This window comes from Lithobates pipiens, unplaced genomic scaffold (genome assembly GCF_037356315.1).
Source record: "Lithobates pipiens isolate NorthernLeopardFrog02 unplaced genomic scaffold, aLitPip1_a1.2 Scaffold_19, whole genome shotgun sequence".
NCBI classification, from domain to species: domain Eukaryota; kingdom Metazoa; phylum Chordata; class Amphibia; order Anura; family Ranidae; genus Lithobates; species Lithobates pipiens.
The window spans coordinates 579346706-579361800 of record NW_027507764.1 but is presented as its reverse complement, the minus strand read 5'-3'; positions in this window follow the sequence as shown (position 1 = coordinate 579361800).

The window sequence follows — 15095 nt, the reverse complement described above, 5'->3', positions numbered from 1 at the left end:
ATGTCAGATGGACTGATCATAGCATATTGGCTGTTTTAAGGCTTTCCTCTTAAACGAGTATATTTTACCAGCAAAGCACAGTACCTTGTAATCTGGTGATCAATAGTCCTGTGATTGTTATGTATTGTGTCCCTGGAGACATCCTCTCTAGATAGGGGGGATGATATTCTATTACCCCTTTGAGTAACTGCTATGCTACCTTGAGTCCACCTGACCTATAGATGCACACCTGCTAGGCTCTAGTGTGATAAATGCAGAGCACCCTCAGCTGATTCTATGGGGATCAATTTGCCGTGCCCAATTTGACCTGTGTGAGGACCATTCTTGCTGAAGCTGAGGAGTTTAGTGCTTGCCATAGAGATCCCGGGCTGGGGTAATAGCCATCTGCTCAGTGTGGTCCCCTATAATAAGGGTCCACCGTGATCCGGTAAGCGGCAGTATTTGCTGTGGTGGAGGAAATTTTTCACGTTTGGGGTGTCTCATTTTATGTCACCATAGAAGAGTCATCAGTCACCTGGATTATATTTCTACATTTTTTTTATTTAATTTTTGATTTATGATTGATTTTTGGTCACTAAATACACATGGACTTTGTTATTTATCAATATATCAATATTATCAATATTATTATCAATATTGTTTAAGTTTTCACTGTTATTTGGGTGCTAATATCAATTTTTGTTATTATATTCTCAAGTCACAACTGTCCCTTTTCACTGAAGGTTTTTCATTGGTACATTGGTGCCCAAACATTGTGGCAGTGTACCTCTATTAAGGGATTTTCTTTTCACTTATATATAAATTATTTTTATATATTTTTTCTTATTATCTGTCGAGGTGTATTATTTGTTCACATTGTGAGTGAACGACATCTGACCTCATGGATCAATCTTTTTAGTGCAGCTCCTTCTTTTTTTCTATTGTCTCATTCTTACCCGGTACTAAGAATGTAAGGGCTGACGCTTTGTCACGACAATTTTCCTCCACTTCCAAAATGGAGTCGGTTCCGGTTCCTGAGATTCCTGTACGTATTCTGGCTAGGGTTCGCACCAGTCTCACTTCTCCTTTGGGTGACAAAATTCTTGCTGATCAGGTCCATGCTCCTCCTGAGAAACCTTGTGACCGCTGCTTTGTGCCAGAGAGTTTGAGTATTGCCGTGCTCCAGACTTACCATTCTCCCAAAGCTGCTGGCCAGCCTGGGAAGAATCAACTCTTTTGGGCCATTTCCCAACAATTCTGTTGGCCTAGTCTACATGCTGATGTCACCGCCTTCATAGCTACTTGTTCTGTGTATGCTCAGAGTAAGACTCCATGATATCTTCCAGTGGGCCTCCTACAACCCATGCCCAATGGAGAGAGGCTCTGGACCCACCTGTCTATGGATTTCATTGTGGCGTTACCCGACTCCCAGGGTAACACAGTTGACCGGTTCTCAAAAATGTCTCATTGTATTCCACTTAAGAAGTTGCCCACTTCTAAGGAACTGGCTTCCATTTTTGCTCAGAAGATCTTTTGCTTACATGGGCTACCCAGGGTGATTGTCTAGGACCGGGGCAGTCAGTTTGTGTCCTGGTTCTGGTGAGCCTTTTGTGCACAGTTGTGAATTCAGCTTGCCTTTTCCTCTGCTTACAGTGCCTTGTAAAAGTATTCACCCCCTTGGCTTTTTACGTATTTTGTTACATTACAGCCTTTAGTTCAATGAATTCTGAATTATATGTGATGGATCAGAACACAATAGTCTAAGTTGGTGAAGTAAAATTAGAAAAATATATACATAAAACACAATTTTTCTGAAATAAAAAACTGATAATTGGCATGTACGTATGTATGTGAAGCCCAAATAAAAGCTCTGGTGCAACCAATTACCTTCAGAAATCACATAATTAGTGAAATGATGTCCACCTGTGTGCAATCTAAGTGTCACATGATCTCTCATTACATATACATACCTTTTTGAAAGGCCCCAGAGGCTGCAACACCTAAGCAAGAGGCACCACTAACCAAACACCACCATGAAGACCAAGGAACTATCCAAACAAGTAAGGGACAATGTTGTTGAGAAGTACGTGTTAGGTTATAAAAAAAATATCCAAATCTTTGATGATTCCCTAGGAGCACTATCAAATCTATCATAACCAAATGGAAAGAACATGGCACAACAGCAAACCTGCCAAGAGACGGGCGCACACCAAAACTCACAGACCGGGCAAGAAGGGCATTCATCAGAGAGGCAGCACAGAGACCTAAGGTAACCCTGGAGGAGCTGCAGAGTTCCACAGCAGAGACTGGAGTATCTGTACATAGGGCGACAATAAGCCGTATGCTCCATAGAGTTGGGCTTTATGGCAGAGTGGCCAGATGAAAGCCATTACTTTCAGCAAAAACCACATGGCACATTTTGAGTTTGCAAAAAGGCATGTGGGAGACTCCCAAAATGTATGGAGGAAGGTTCTCTGGTCTGATGAGACTAAAATTGATCTTTTTGGCCATCAAAGAAAACGCTATGTCTGGCGCAAACCCAACACATCACCTCACCCAAAGAACACCATCCCCACCGTGAAACATGGTGGTGACAGCATCATGCTGTGGGAATGTTTTTCAGCAGTCAGGACTGGGAAACTGGTCAGAGTTGAGGGTAAGATGGATGGTGCTAAATACAGGGATATTCTTGAGCAGAACCTGTACCCGTACCTGTATCTGTGTGTGATTTGAGGCTAGGACGGAGGTTCACCTTCCAGCAGGACAATGACCCCAAACACACTGCTAAAGCAACACTTGGGTGGTTTAAGGGGAAACATGAAAATGTGTTGGAATGGTCTAGTCAAAGCCCAGACCTCAATCCAATAGAAAATATGTGGTCAGACTTAAAGATTGATGTTCACAAGCGCAAACCATCCAACTTGCAGGAGCTGGAGCAGTTTTGTAAGGAGGAATGGGCAAAAATCCCAGTGGTAAGATGTGGCAAGACTCATAGAGACTTATCCAAAGCGACTTGGAGCTGTGATAGCCGCAAAAGGTGGCTCTACAAAGTATTGATTTTAGGGGGGTGAATAGTTATGCACATTGACTATTTATGTTATTTTGTCCTATTTGTTGTTTTCTTCACAATAAAAAACATCTTCAAAGTTGTGGGCGTGTTCTGTAAATTAAATGATTTAAATCCTCAAACAATCCATATTAATTCCAGGTTGTGAGGCAGTAAAACATGAAAAATGCCAAGGGGGTGGATATTTTTGCAAGGCACTTTATCACCCGCAGTCTAATGGGGCCGCAGAATGAGCCAATCAGTCCTTGGAGTAATTCCTACGTTGCTATATTTCTGACCATCATAACAACGGTGAAAAAATATGAAAACGAACCAAAGCGCCAAAGGATGAAAGTAAGTGAAAAAACCTCATGTGTGTGTTAATATGGATGAAGAGAACACATTGCTTTACCACATAATTAAAGCAGCTGCAGTGTGAAATTGATGTGAACAATTAATAAATGATAAAAAGTATACCAAGCTAGATGCTAAAAAAATTACATACAGATAATAAATATAGGTGATACACTGGTAACAATTAATAAAATGAACCACTTAAGCCCCGGACCAATTTGCAGCCAAAGGACCAGGCCCCTTTTTGCGATTCAGCACTGCGTCGCTTTAACTGACAATTGCGCGGTCGTGCAACGGGGCTCCCAAACAAAATTGGCGTCCTTTTTTCCCCACAAATAGAGCTTTCTTTTGGTGGTATTTGATCACCTCTGCGGTTTTTATTTTTTGCGCTATAAACAAAAATAGAGCGAAAATTTTGAAAAAAATGCAATATTATTTTCTTTTTGTTATAATAAATATCCCCCAAAAATATATAAAAAAACATTTTTTTCCTCAGTTTAGGCCAATACGTATTCTTCTAAATATTTTTGTCCAAAAAAAAAAAATCACAATTAGCGATTATTGATTGGTTTGCACAAAAGTTATAGCGTTTACAAAATAGGGGATAGTTTTATAGCATTTTTATTAATATTTTTTTTACTAGTAATGGCAGCGATCAGCGATTTTTATTGTGACTGCGACATTATGGCGGACACATCGGACATTTTTGACACATTTTTGGGACCATTGTCATTTATATAGCAATCAGTGCTATTTAAATGCACTGATTCCTGTGTAAATGACACTGGCAGTGAAGGAGTTAAGCACTAGGGGGCGGAAGGGGTTAAGTGTGTGTGTCCTCAGGAAGTTACAATTCCACCATTTTAACTGAGGGCATAAATACCCTCAGCATGAATCACGTCATTTGGCTTGGCCAATAGCGTTACTTTCCCTGCTATTAACTTGGGACTGCCCACAATCTAACTAAAAATGCCCTTTTAACATTGTTAGTATAATTAAAATGGATTTTAATAATGTGCAATCATAAAATACATTAGAACGATTAAAAATTCAAAATTAAATAGTTTCAAATGCAATGGCAAAAATACCCATATAGGCAGCTCATATTCAACCATGGGGCAAGTTTAGCGATATCTAGTGGTGAACATTTATACCGATAATCTGTAAACATTATTCCAATAGAAGGCAAGGATGTGAAACCGTCATTCCTATATTACAGCCCACTAAGTGGCCCCCTACTGGCCATGGATGGTAACTAACCAAAATATGTTAGTCAGGGATAATGTTGATAAAAAAAAATGATAAAAAATATATAAAAATGTATAGATTTAAAAATTATTTACTTAAGACTAGAAATACCAGAAAAAAGGGGGCAAACCTCCAATTTAGGGACTAGGGTCTAATAATTAGTAATAAAATAATTGAGGTCCAGCTCAATGTTTAACCCCTGCGGCATAAGAGTCTGGAGCTCATAAATCCACCTGAATTAATTCTGGGAAATGTGTTTTATCATATTTGAACGTCTCCAATGCCTGTCCATGTGATCAATAGCGTAGAAAGACAGGGATGAGGGGTCCCAACTATGGGCTGAAAGAAAATGGTTCGATATGCTATGAGGTACGACCCACATATTGAAACCCACACTTGCGTTCCAGCACGTAGGTAACATGCCTGGTATTACAAGTGATCAAGTGGACAGGCATTGGAGAGGTTCAAATATGATAAAACACATTTCCCAGAATGAATTCAGGTGGATTTATGAGCTCCAGACTCTTACGCCACAGGGGTTAAACATTGAGCTGGACCTCAATTGTTTTTTTTTTCTTTTTTAAATTCTTTATTTTAAAGATGTGACACAGATACCAACAATAAGACAACTTCACATTACATATAGACACTGCATATAGGCTATGGTAAGCTTATCCAGCAAATCAACTATACAAAATAAAAGCACGTAAGTGAATGAGGCCATGCAGTCTGGCCCATATCACTAGTTGAAGTCTAATACAGGGTGGATAGAAGCTTCTGTGCCCATCACTTTTTGTGTTTTCATTGAAAAAGGAGAGATGGAAACGAGAGAGAAAGATAAGAAAGAAAGAGAGAGAGGGAAAAATAAAAAAGCTAAAAAGAGGGGGGGGGGAGACAGACAGGTTGGGGGTCACCCCCGGGGAGTCAAGATCAATAGTACTGGACAGGCGGTGGGGATTCTAGGTAGTGGGTCCTAGAGCGTATTGGTGGAACTCGTCAGAGAAGCGAAAGAGATCCCAGTAGAACCATCTGGACTTATGTTCCTCTGACTTATCCCGCAAGGCAGAGGTCATGTCTTCCATTTGCTCAATATCCTTCACTCTCGCGAACCATTGGGCCAACGTTGGTGCAGACTGTTGTTTCCATAGGGGTGGGATGCTTGCCCGTGCAGCATTAAGGAGATGTTTGAGAAGGGATTTATGATAACGTTTCCTTGATGGGGGGTAAGGTTGAGGAGGACCGCAGCTGGGTTATCATATAGGGAGATGTCTGTGAGTTTCTGTATGAGTTTGAGCACTGGCTGCCAGAAAGTTTGAAGCACAGGGCAATCCCAGAAAATATGTTAGAGGGTGCCTGAGTGTAGGCCACACCGCCAGCAACGGTCAGTTTGCAGAGGGAATATCTTAGCCAGCACAGAAGGGGTTCTATACCAACGTGTCACTATTTTATACGTAGTCTCTTGATATTTGCTGCATAGGGAAGATTTTTGTGCGAAAAAGAGAATACGATCCTTTTGGGGTTCTGTAAAGGTGACTTGCAGGTCCCTCTCCCATTTTGCTAACAATGGGGGGTCTTCAGTGGCGTGAAGGTCTAGTAAGGATTTGTAAGAGGTTGACAAGGACCTCCGAATCGGTCCCTCACCCAAACATGATTCCTCAAAAGGGTGGAGCGTTCTGCTGAAATGGGTTGGTTTAGGCAGAGAACCGAGGAAGTGAGATAGTTGACTAATCTTCCAGCAATCTAATAAGGAAGGGGCCAGACCACAAATTCTCCGCAGTGAGCCATCCGGAAGAACCCATTAGCGAAGAGGCTCTCATGAGTCCCTGCGGGGCCCGCAAGAGAAAAAATGGGTCAGTGAGGCCAGGTATAAAGTCCGGGTGCCCGACAAGTGGCGTCATTGGGGATGGAAAATCTCTTAGTGAAGATAAACGGAAGAACCTTTTCAGTTCCATAAGAGTTGGTCCAATCAGTGGGTGAGTAGTCAAGTGGGTGGCAGAAGTTTTCCCTACCCAAGGTAGACCTGCAAGTGGGGCACGAGCCGCCTCTCGTTCCAGCGACACCCAGAGTTTCGACTTGCTGTGCCGACACCAGTCCACCACCCTGGTCATATGTGCTGCCGTGTAGTATAGAGCAGGGTCCGGAAATCCGAGTCTGCCCTTGGTCTTTGGTCGTAGTAGCAATGCTCTGCCAAGACGTGGGCGTTTACCGCGCCAGATGAATCTGATAAATATTGAGCGCACATCGTGAAAGAACGTCTGAGGTATCTTGATGGGCAGAGCCTGCAATAAGTACAGAAGTCTGGGCATTGTATTAATTTTCAGTACATTACAAAGGCCGAACCAGGAAAGGGCCAGCGAGTCCCACTTTTTAAGGTCAGCAGTGAGCGTAGACAAGAGGGGCTTGTAGTTGAGGGTAAAAACATCATGCAAATTTGCAGGAATTTTTATACCCAGGTATTTAATTGAGTGAGTAGCCCATTTGAATGGGAAAAAGGGGCGTAGATTGGAGATGATAGAGTCTGCTATGGAAAGATTCAGGGCTTCGGATTTTTGTAGATTAACTTTAAAATTAGAGAGGGTGCCGTAGCGCCTCAGCTCCTGTAACAGGGAGGGTAGGGAGGTAAGGGGCTCAGAAATGTAAAATAGAAGGTCATCAGCATATGCAGCAACTTTGTGTTGAGATTTGCCTGATTGAATGCCTCTAATGGACTGATTGCCTCGGATATGGTGTAAAAAAGGTTCCAGGGAAAGGACGAATAGCATTGGGGACAGGGGGCAGCCCAGTCTGGTGCCATTCGAGATAGGAAAAGGGCAGGAATCATATCCATTTACCCTGACTGTTGCTGTGGGATTATCATAGATGGCCGATATCCATGACAGGACGGGATCTGGCATTCCTATGAATTTAAGTGTCTCCTGGAGGAAAGACCAGTCCACCCTGTCAAAGGCCTTCTCAGCGTCTGTGGATAGAAGCAGCAGGGGCACCTGGGATTGTTTTGCTTTTTCTATAATATTTAGTGTCCGAATGGTGTTATCTCTAGCCTCTCTAGTCTGGATAAAACCGACTTGGTCTGGTACAATGAGGCGCGGTAATAAGGCATTCATCCTAGAGGCAAGGATTTTAGTGAATAGTTTCACATCACAGTTCAGAAGTGAAATGGGCCTATAACTGGCGCATAGTAGTGGGTCCTTGTCTGGTTTAGGGATCACAGATATAGAGGTGCGTAGCATGTCTGTAGGGAGGCTGTGACCTTCGTTCACAGCATTGAAGGCCGCAAGAAAGAAAGGCGCCAGAGAGTCCTGGTACATTTTGTAGTAAAGGAGGGTGAATCCGTCAGGTCCTTCCGGACTGAGTGTCTGCTATGGCGGAGGTGAACTCCTCCGTAGTAATGGGCTTAGACAGTTTTTCTCGCTCCTCTATTGTCAATGTAGGGAGGTCGGTTTCTTGAAGGTAATTGCGGATATCTGAAGCATTTTGGGGCCTCGGTCGGGAGGTGGACAGTGGGTCCAAATTATATAAATTGGAGTAAAAGGCGCGGGAAGTCTCCGCTAGTTCTGGGGAAGAATGAATTTTGGAGCCCGATGACGAAAGAAGAGCAGGAATGTACGTCTGAGAACGCTTGGCACGTAAAGCATTGGCCAGAAGACGGCCACATTTGTCACCATATTCATAGAATGAACGACGGGCTTTCAATAGTACATGTTTCGCCTCGTACATGGAACGATCTGGAATAGCCTCCCGGAGCCGGGCCAGTTCCGCCTCCGTGGCATTATCTGGTTGAGTCTTGTGTTGACGTTCCAATGTGTGAAGTTGTGCCAGGAGGTCAGACAGGGTTTTAGTGCGGCGTTGTTTGGCCGCGTGACCGTGTTTGATTAGAATGCCTCTGATAACGCACTTGTGCGCTGACCACACTGAGGCTGGATTAGTCACAGAGTCAACGTTGATAGAGAAGTAAGACTTAAGTTCTCTAAGGATGTCTGCGGCAATTTCAGGATCTTTCAGGAGCGCCTCATTAAGGCTCCACGTAGAGGTCCTGGGGGATGCTTGCGAAATAGCCAATTCCAGCAAGATTGGGGCATGGTCGGAGAGTGCAATGTGACCTATATCTGTCTTGTTGACCAGGGGAATTGCTGAGTGTTTGAGGAGAAAAAGGTCAATTCTGGAGTAAGACCCATGGACGGGAGAGTAAAAGGTGTAGTCCCGCTCTTGTGGATGGACTATTCTCCAGATGTCGACTAGCTGATGTGAGTGTAGAAGATCTTTGAGGAGAAGTCGAGTTCTCCGTGGAAGGGAAGACAAGTTCGAGGAGGAGTCTTTGTGTGGGTCCAAAGTCAAGTTAAAGTCACCTCCTAGGACAAGGGTTCCCTCAAGGAAGGAGTCGAGGGTGGACAAGAAAGCCTCAAGGGTGGGAAGTGGGTTAGAGTTCGGGAGGTATATGTTCGCAAGAGTGAGAGGTCTGGGAATAAATTTTCCCCTTTAGCAGCAGGAATCTGCCCTCTTAGTCGCGGTACTCGCCAATGGAGGGACTTAGAGATGAGTATGCTCGTCCCTTTAGACTTAGAGGATGAGGATGGACTATGATAAGCTGTCGGGAAGTGTTTGTTTGTTAGTTTGGGGATCTTATCTGCCCTAAAATGAGTCTCTTGGAGAAATGCAATGTGCACCCTCTGCCTCCATAGCTCGGCAAGACAACTGGTACGTTTCTCTGGGGAGTTCAATCCCTTAATGTTCCATGAGAGGAACTTGACAGTCATGTTGCCCCCCTTTATGTCCACTCGCCCTGACTCCCGGGGTGTGATAGAGAGAGGGGGAGAGAGAAAAAAAAAAGGGTGAAGAAGAGAAGTGAGGAAGAGTAAAGGTTAAAAAGATAAGAGGAGATCTAGTCAGAAAGGTAGGCTCCGCAGAGAGAAACTACTGCCACCAGGGCAGAGCGTTCCTAGTGTGGGGAGTGGTAAGGCACAGCTAAGTTCTGGGCCCCGGTCATTGGATCCCCCGCAGCCATCCTAACCGTACGTAGTAAGGCACTAAAGTAACCCGGGAGGGGAAGAAAAAAAAAAAGAGAAGAATAATATCGACATGGTGAAGACAGATCCACAAGCCAAGACCACACGGTAGATGCATCAGCAGCAAACCGAGAACCCCCATGGGCATACATGGGATTAGCACTGATCCAATGCACCAGCCCCGAGATGGCCCGGCACCACGACGCCCAAAATCGGGATGCCACATGGCTCCGGGCCTCCCCCGGGGCGGGACAACCCGGTTCCACTTGAAAAACTGAACATCCCAAATGCCCCTTTCAGTTTCAACTTTAAGGTAAGGCATTGGTTAAAAGATCATGTACAAATATACACAAATACCCACACATATATATTTGCTCCCAGACCTACCCACTCGTATGAACATTATAAACCTTATAACAAGAACTTTAAGTGATTGTAGCCAATAGTATACTGGCAGGTCGTGGTTATAAGAGCAAGCTACTGCTATTCCCTCATTGGTGAAATACTCCGAGCCCGGGGGGGAGAACATCAGCAAAATACCATGGATATGGGGATATACGGCATCTGAGCCCAACCCCAGAAAGGGCTACCGCCCTTAGGTATAGCCTGGTAACCGTTGCTCCAACAGGACGTTCGGAGTATACCAATGTGAAGATGTTATTCTGAAAATGAGGACGGTAGGCATAACACAGAGTCTGGAGGAGAACACAAAAAAAAAAAAACACCAACACTTGTGTGGAACATTTGTAGCATAAGGGAGGCCTTTGGACCTGGGTGAACAAATGTAAACCGGTAGCTTAGCCAGAGGTTCCTCAGATTTCAGGCTCATCAAACTTTGTTCCTGGCATGTTATCTGTGGATAACAATAAAGGCAATTTGACTCTACGTTCCATATAACAAAACAAGAAAATCGAAACGCTGAGCTGGGTATGTTAGCAAATTGTACGTAAGGGATCAGCCAGCCCCCTCTTCATTCGGCGGTTGTGGATGAGGATTACCCACCCGCCTTGCACGTGAATAGCTCCCACAACCACGGTTGCTATAACGGGCCCTTTGTGGTCTACCCGGGGGGGCTTGACGTTGCGGATCCTTGGCGACAGCTGTCGTCAACCAGTTGGGTACTGAGATTGGATCCATGTCAGCAAAGGCGAACAGGTCTGGAAGCTCCGAAGGGTGACGCAAAGGGAAGGTATCCGGGCCTTTGCGGACAATGAGGTGGAATGGGTGACCCCACTTGTATGTGAGGCCTTTCTCTCCAAGGCCATCTAGGAGAGGCTTGAGCGATCGTCGCATTAGGAGGGTTTTCCTGGAAACATCCGGTAGGAGGTGGACAGCGTCAAATTCCAAAACTCCCACCTGCCAGGCCCGCTGTAAAATATCCTCGTTAAGGGTGAATGAATGTAAACAGCAGAGGACATCTCTGGGTCTATCAGACGGGTTTGATCGTGGGCCCAGGGTTCTGTGGACTCTGTCAATAATAATCTCAGTGTCCGGCGGGCGGTCAAGGTAGCGGTTAAAGATATTAACTACTGTTTGGCGTAATTCTGAGTGTAGGACAGTTTCAGGTACACCCCTTAAGCGAATGTTCTGTCTGCGACTGCGATTCTCCAGGTCATCCTGAAGTAGGTGCAGCTGTATAATTTGATCAGTGAGTTCAGAGTGGGAGGTTTGCAGGGTTTGTACAGATTGGGATACTATGCCCTGTTCCTGTGCTATTACAGTGACCTGGGAGTCCAGCACAGACACTTCCTGCCTGATAGTGAGTATCTCACTCTTCATTGCTGTTTCCATTCTCTGAACAAGGGACTCCATATCAGATCTTGTGGGTAGCTGCTGCAAAAAAGCCCATAGCCTCTGTTCAGAGGAGGCACTGAGAGGGAGTCCCTGTGTTTGGCGTGGGTTACTAAATGTACTCACTGCGATCTGATGTGCAGGTGTCATCCTCTGCCCCTCCATGTCTGTCAGGCTGAAACACAGAGCGCTGGATGGGATGGGAGCTGAAGGAGAGGCTGTAAGCACTGGGCTGAACAAAGCATCCTCTAGCTCTGGGGAGGCTGCCAGCGATCTGGGGAGGCAAGGAGAGAGGTCACTGGAGGGTGAGAAGGGCGGCATTGTGTGATCTTCTGTCACCTGTGGAGGAGGGTGAGGCACGCTGGGGGCCTCCGCGGCGTCTGCATGTGGGGCCGGCACCATCTTGGCGGCTGCTGGAGTAGAGACTGCCGGCTGAAGTGGCCGCAAATATCGATCCATGCCGGTCTTAGAAGCGGGTGGATGGCGGTCGGGTCCCCCTGGTGTCTGAGGAGGCTGGTTAGTGCGGTTAGTGCTCGGTATTGTGACCCGTATTTGCTGCGGGAGAGCCGCCGGCCGGGAGCCCTGTGAGAACGCGTCTTCACGCTGCCATGCCTAGGCCACGCCCCCTCAATTGTTTTATTACTAATTATTAGACCCTAGTCCCTAAATTGGAGGTTTGCCCCCTTTTTTTTCCAGTATTTCTAGTCTTTGGAAGTAAATCATTTTTAATTTAATTTGAATGCCAAATCACGTGATTCATGCTGAGGGTATTTATGCCCTCAGTTAAAATGGTGGAATTGTAACTTCCTGAGGACGGCAAATCTGATAGGCCGAAATGCATAGAGGTTGAGTCACGTTATCATGACACACTTCCGCCCACACATTCAGTCCCGAAATCAAGCCTTCACTGAGCCAGCAGTTGTATGAACTAATCAGGTGGATTTCACGGATTTACTTATACCTGCTGTTCACTCCGGGTGCCAGGACATTAGGCACTCATACATTCGAGTTAAATACCTTTATATTTTTTGGAATAAAAAGATCTTTATAAATGGTACTGCGTAATGAGGTTTTTTCTATTATATCTATTTATATGAGGAACATTCACCACTGCCAATCATCGGTCCAGAGGACATCCACAGGGGTCACCTACATGTATATTTGACCTACTAGCGATAGTTGGTCACTCCCAGGGATGAATACACATCTATTAGGGGGGTACCCTATTTAAAGCACTTAAGAAGCACGGAATCATCCATCTATTATCCACTTCAGCTCCGGACCAATAAACACCTTAAGGACCAGAGGTCTTTTTCCAATTTCGCACTGTGCTGCTTTAACTGGTAATTGCGCGGTCATGCAATATTGCACCCAAACGAAATTTGCGTCCTTTTCTTCCCACAAATAGAGCTTTCTTTTGATGGTATTTGATTGCCTCTGCGATTTTTTTTTGCGATATAAATGGAAAAAGAGCGAAAATTTTGAAAAAAAAAGATATTTTCTTCTTTTTGTTATAAGAAAAATCGAATAAACTAAATTTTAGTCATACATTGAGGGCAAAATTTATTCAGCCACATGTCTTTAGTAAAAAAAATGTCAATAAGCGTATATTTTTTGGTTTGCGCAAAAGTTATAGCGTCTACAAACTAGAGTACATTTTCTGGAATTTACACAGCTTTTAATTTATGACTGCCTATCTCATTTCTTGAGGTGCTAAAATGGCAGGGCAGTACAAACCCCCCCCCCCCCAAATGACCCCATTTTGGAAAGTAGACACCCCAAGGAAATTGCTGATGGGTATGTTGAGCCCATTGAATATTTATTTTTTTTGTCCTAAGGGATTGAATAATGACAAAAAAAAATAAAAATGTTTACAAAAAGTTGTCACTAAATGATATATTGCTCACACATGCCATGGTTATATGTGGAATTGCACCCCAAAATATATTCCGCTACTTCTCCCGAGTACGGGGATACCACATGTGTGGGACTTTTTGGGAGTCTAGTCGCGCACGGCACCCCGAAAACCAATCACCACCTTCAGGATTTCTAAGGGTGCAAATATTTGATTTAACTCCTCACTACCTATCACAGTTTCGAAGGCCATAAAATGCCAAAATAGCACAAAACCCCCCAAAATGACCCCATTTTGGAAAGAAGACACCCAAGCTATTTACTGAGAGGCATGTTGAGTCCATGGAATATTTTATATTTTGCCACAAGTTGCGGGAATATTACAAACTTTTTTTTTTTTGCACAAAGTTGTCACTAAATGATATATTGCTCACACATGCTATGGCCATATGTGAAATGACACCCCAATATACATTCTGCTGCTTCTCCTGAGTACGGGGATACCACATGTATGGGACTTTTTGGGAGCCTAGCCGCGTACGGGACCCCGAAATCCAAGCACCGCCTTCAGGATTTCTAAGGGCATACATTTTTTATTTTACTCCTCACTACCTATCACTACCTATCACAGTTTTGAAGGCCATAAAATGCCAAGATGGCACAAAACCCCCCCCAAATGACCCCATTTTGGAAAGTAGACACCCCAAGCTATTTGCTGAGGGCCATGTTGAGACCATTGCATATATTTTTTTTTTGTCCAAAGGGATTGAATAATGACAAAAAATAAAATTTTTTTTTTTTTTTTACAAAAAGTTGTCACTAAATGATATATTGCTCACACATGCCATGGTTATATGTGGAATTGCACCCCAAAATATATTCCGCTACTTCTCCCGAGTATGGGGATACCACATGTGTGGGACTTTTTGGGAGTCTAGTCGCGCACGGCACCCCGAAAACCAATCACCACCTTCAGGATTTCTAAGGGTGCAAATTTTTGATTTAACTCCTCACTACCTATCACAGTTTCGAAGGCCATAAAATGCCAAAATAGCACAAAACCCCCCAAAATGACCCCATTTTGGAAAGTGGACACCCCAAGCTATTTACTGAGAGGCATTTTGAGTCCATGGAATATTTTATATTTTGCCAAAAGTTGCGGGAATATTACAAACTTTTTTTTTTTTGCACAAAGTTGTCACTAAATGATATATTGCTCACACATGCTATAGGCAGAAGTCAAATTACACCCCAAAATAAATTCTGCTGCTTCTCCCGAGTACGGGGATACCACATGTGGGGGACTTTTTGGGAGCCTAGCCACGTACGGGACCCCGAAAACCAAGCACTGCCTTCCGGATTTAAATATAAAATGCTACCAAAAAAACTGTTAGCGATCGCAGGGATCAGGCCTGACTCTGCGATCGCAGCAGTTATGTGTTTAGTGTTTTGTAAGTGACAGTGATCGATCGATATTGCACTTGGGTGGGCTGGGCAGAGGGGCAAAACGCAGGTGCTAGCAGGTATCTGGGCTGATCCCGCTAACAATGCGTTTTTTTGGAACACTAAACTGCTGGGGATGCTAGTATAGATCTGATCAGATCAGATATTGATCTGTTCAGATTCTATACCACTACGGGAGGTGTATGCTTTGCGCGTGGGTGTTATCGGTACTGGCACTAACCTAGCGCTGCCTGGGGCGACGCAGACCCTGACCCTAAAACCTAATTGATATCACCCGCCGGGTGATCAGGGGGTTAAACCTTTATTGGGTAATAAATGGTGGGTGCCCTGATGCTATAAAAAGCAAACTAACCAGA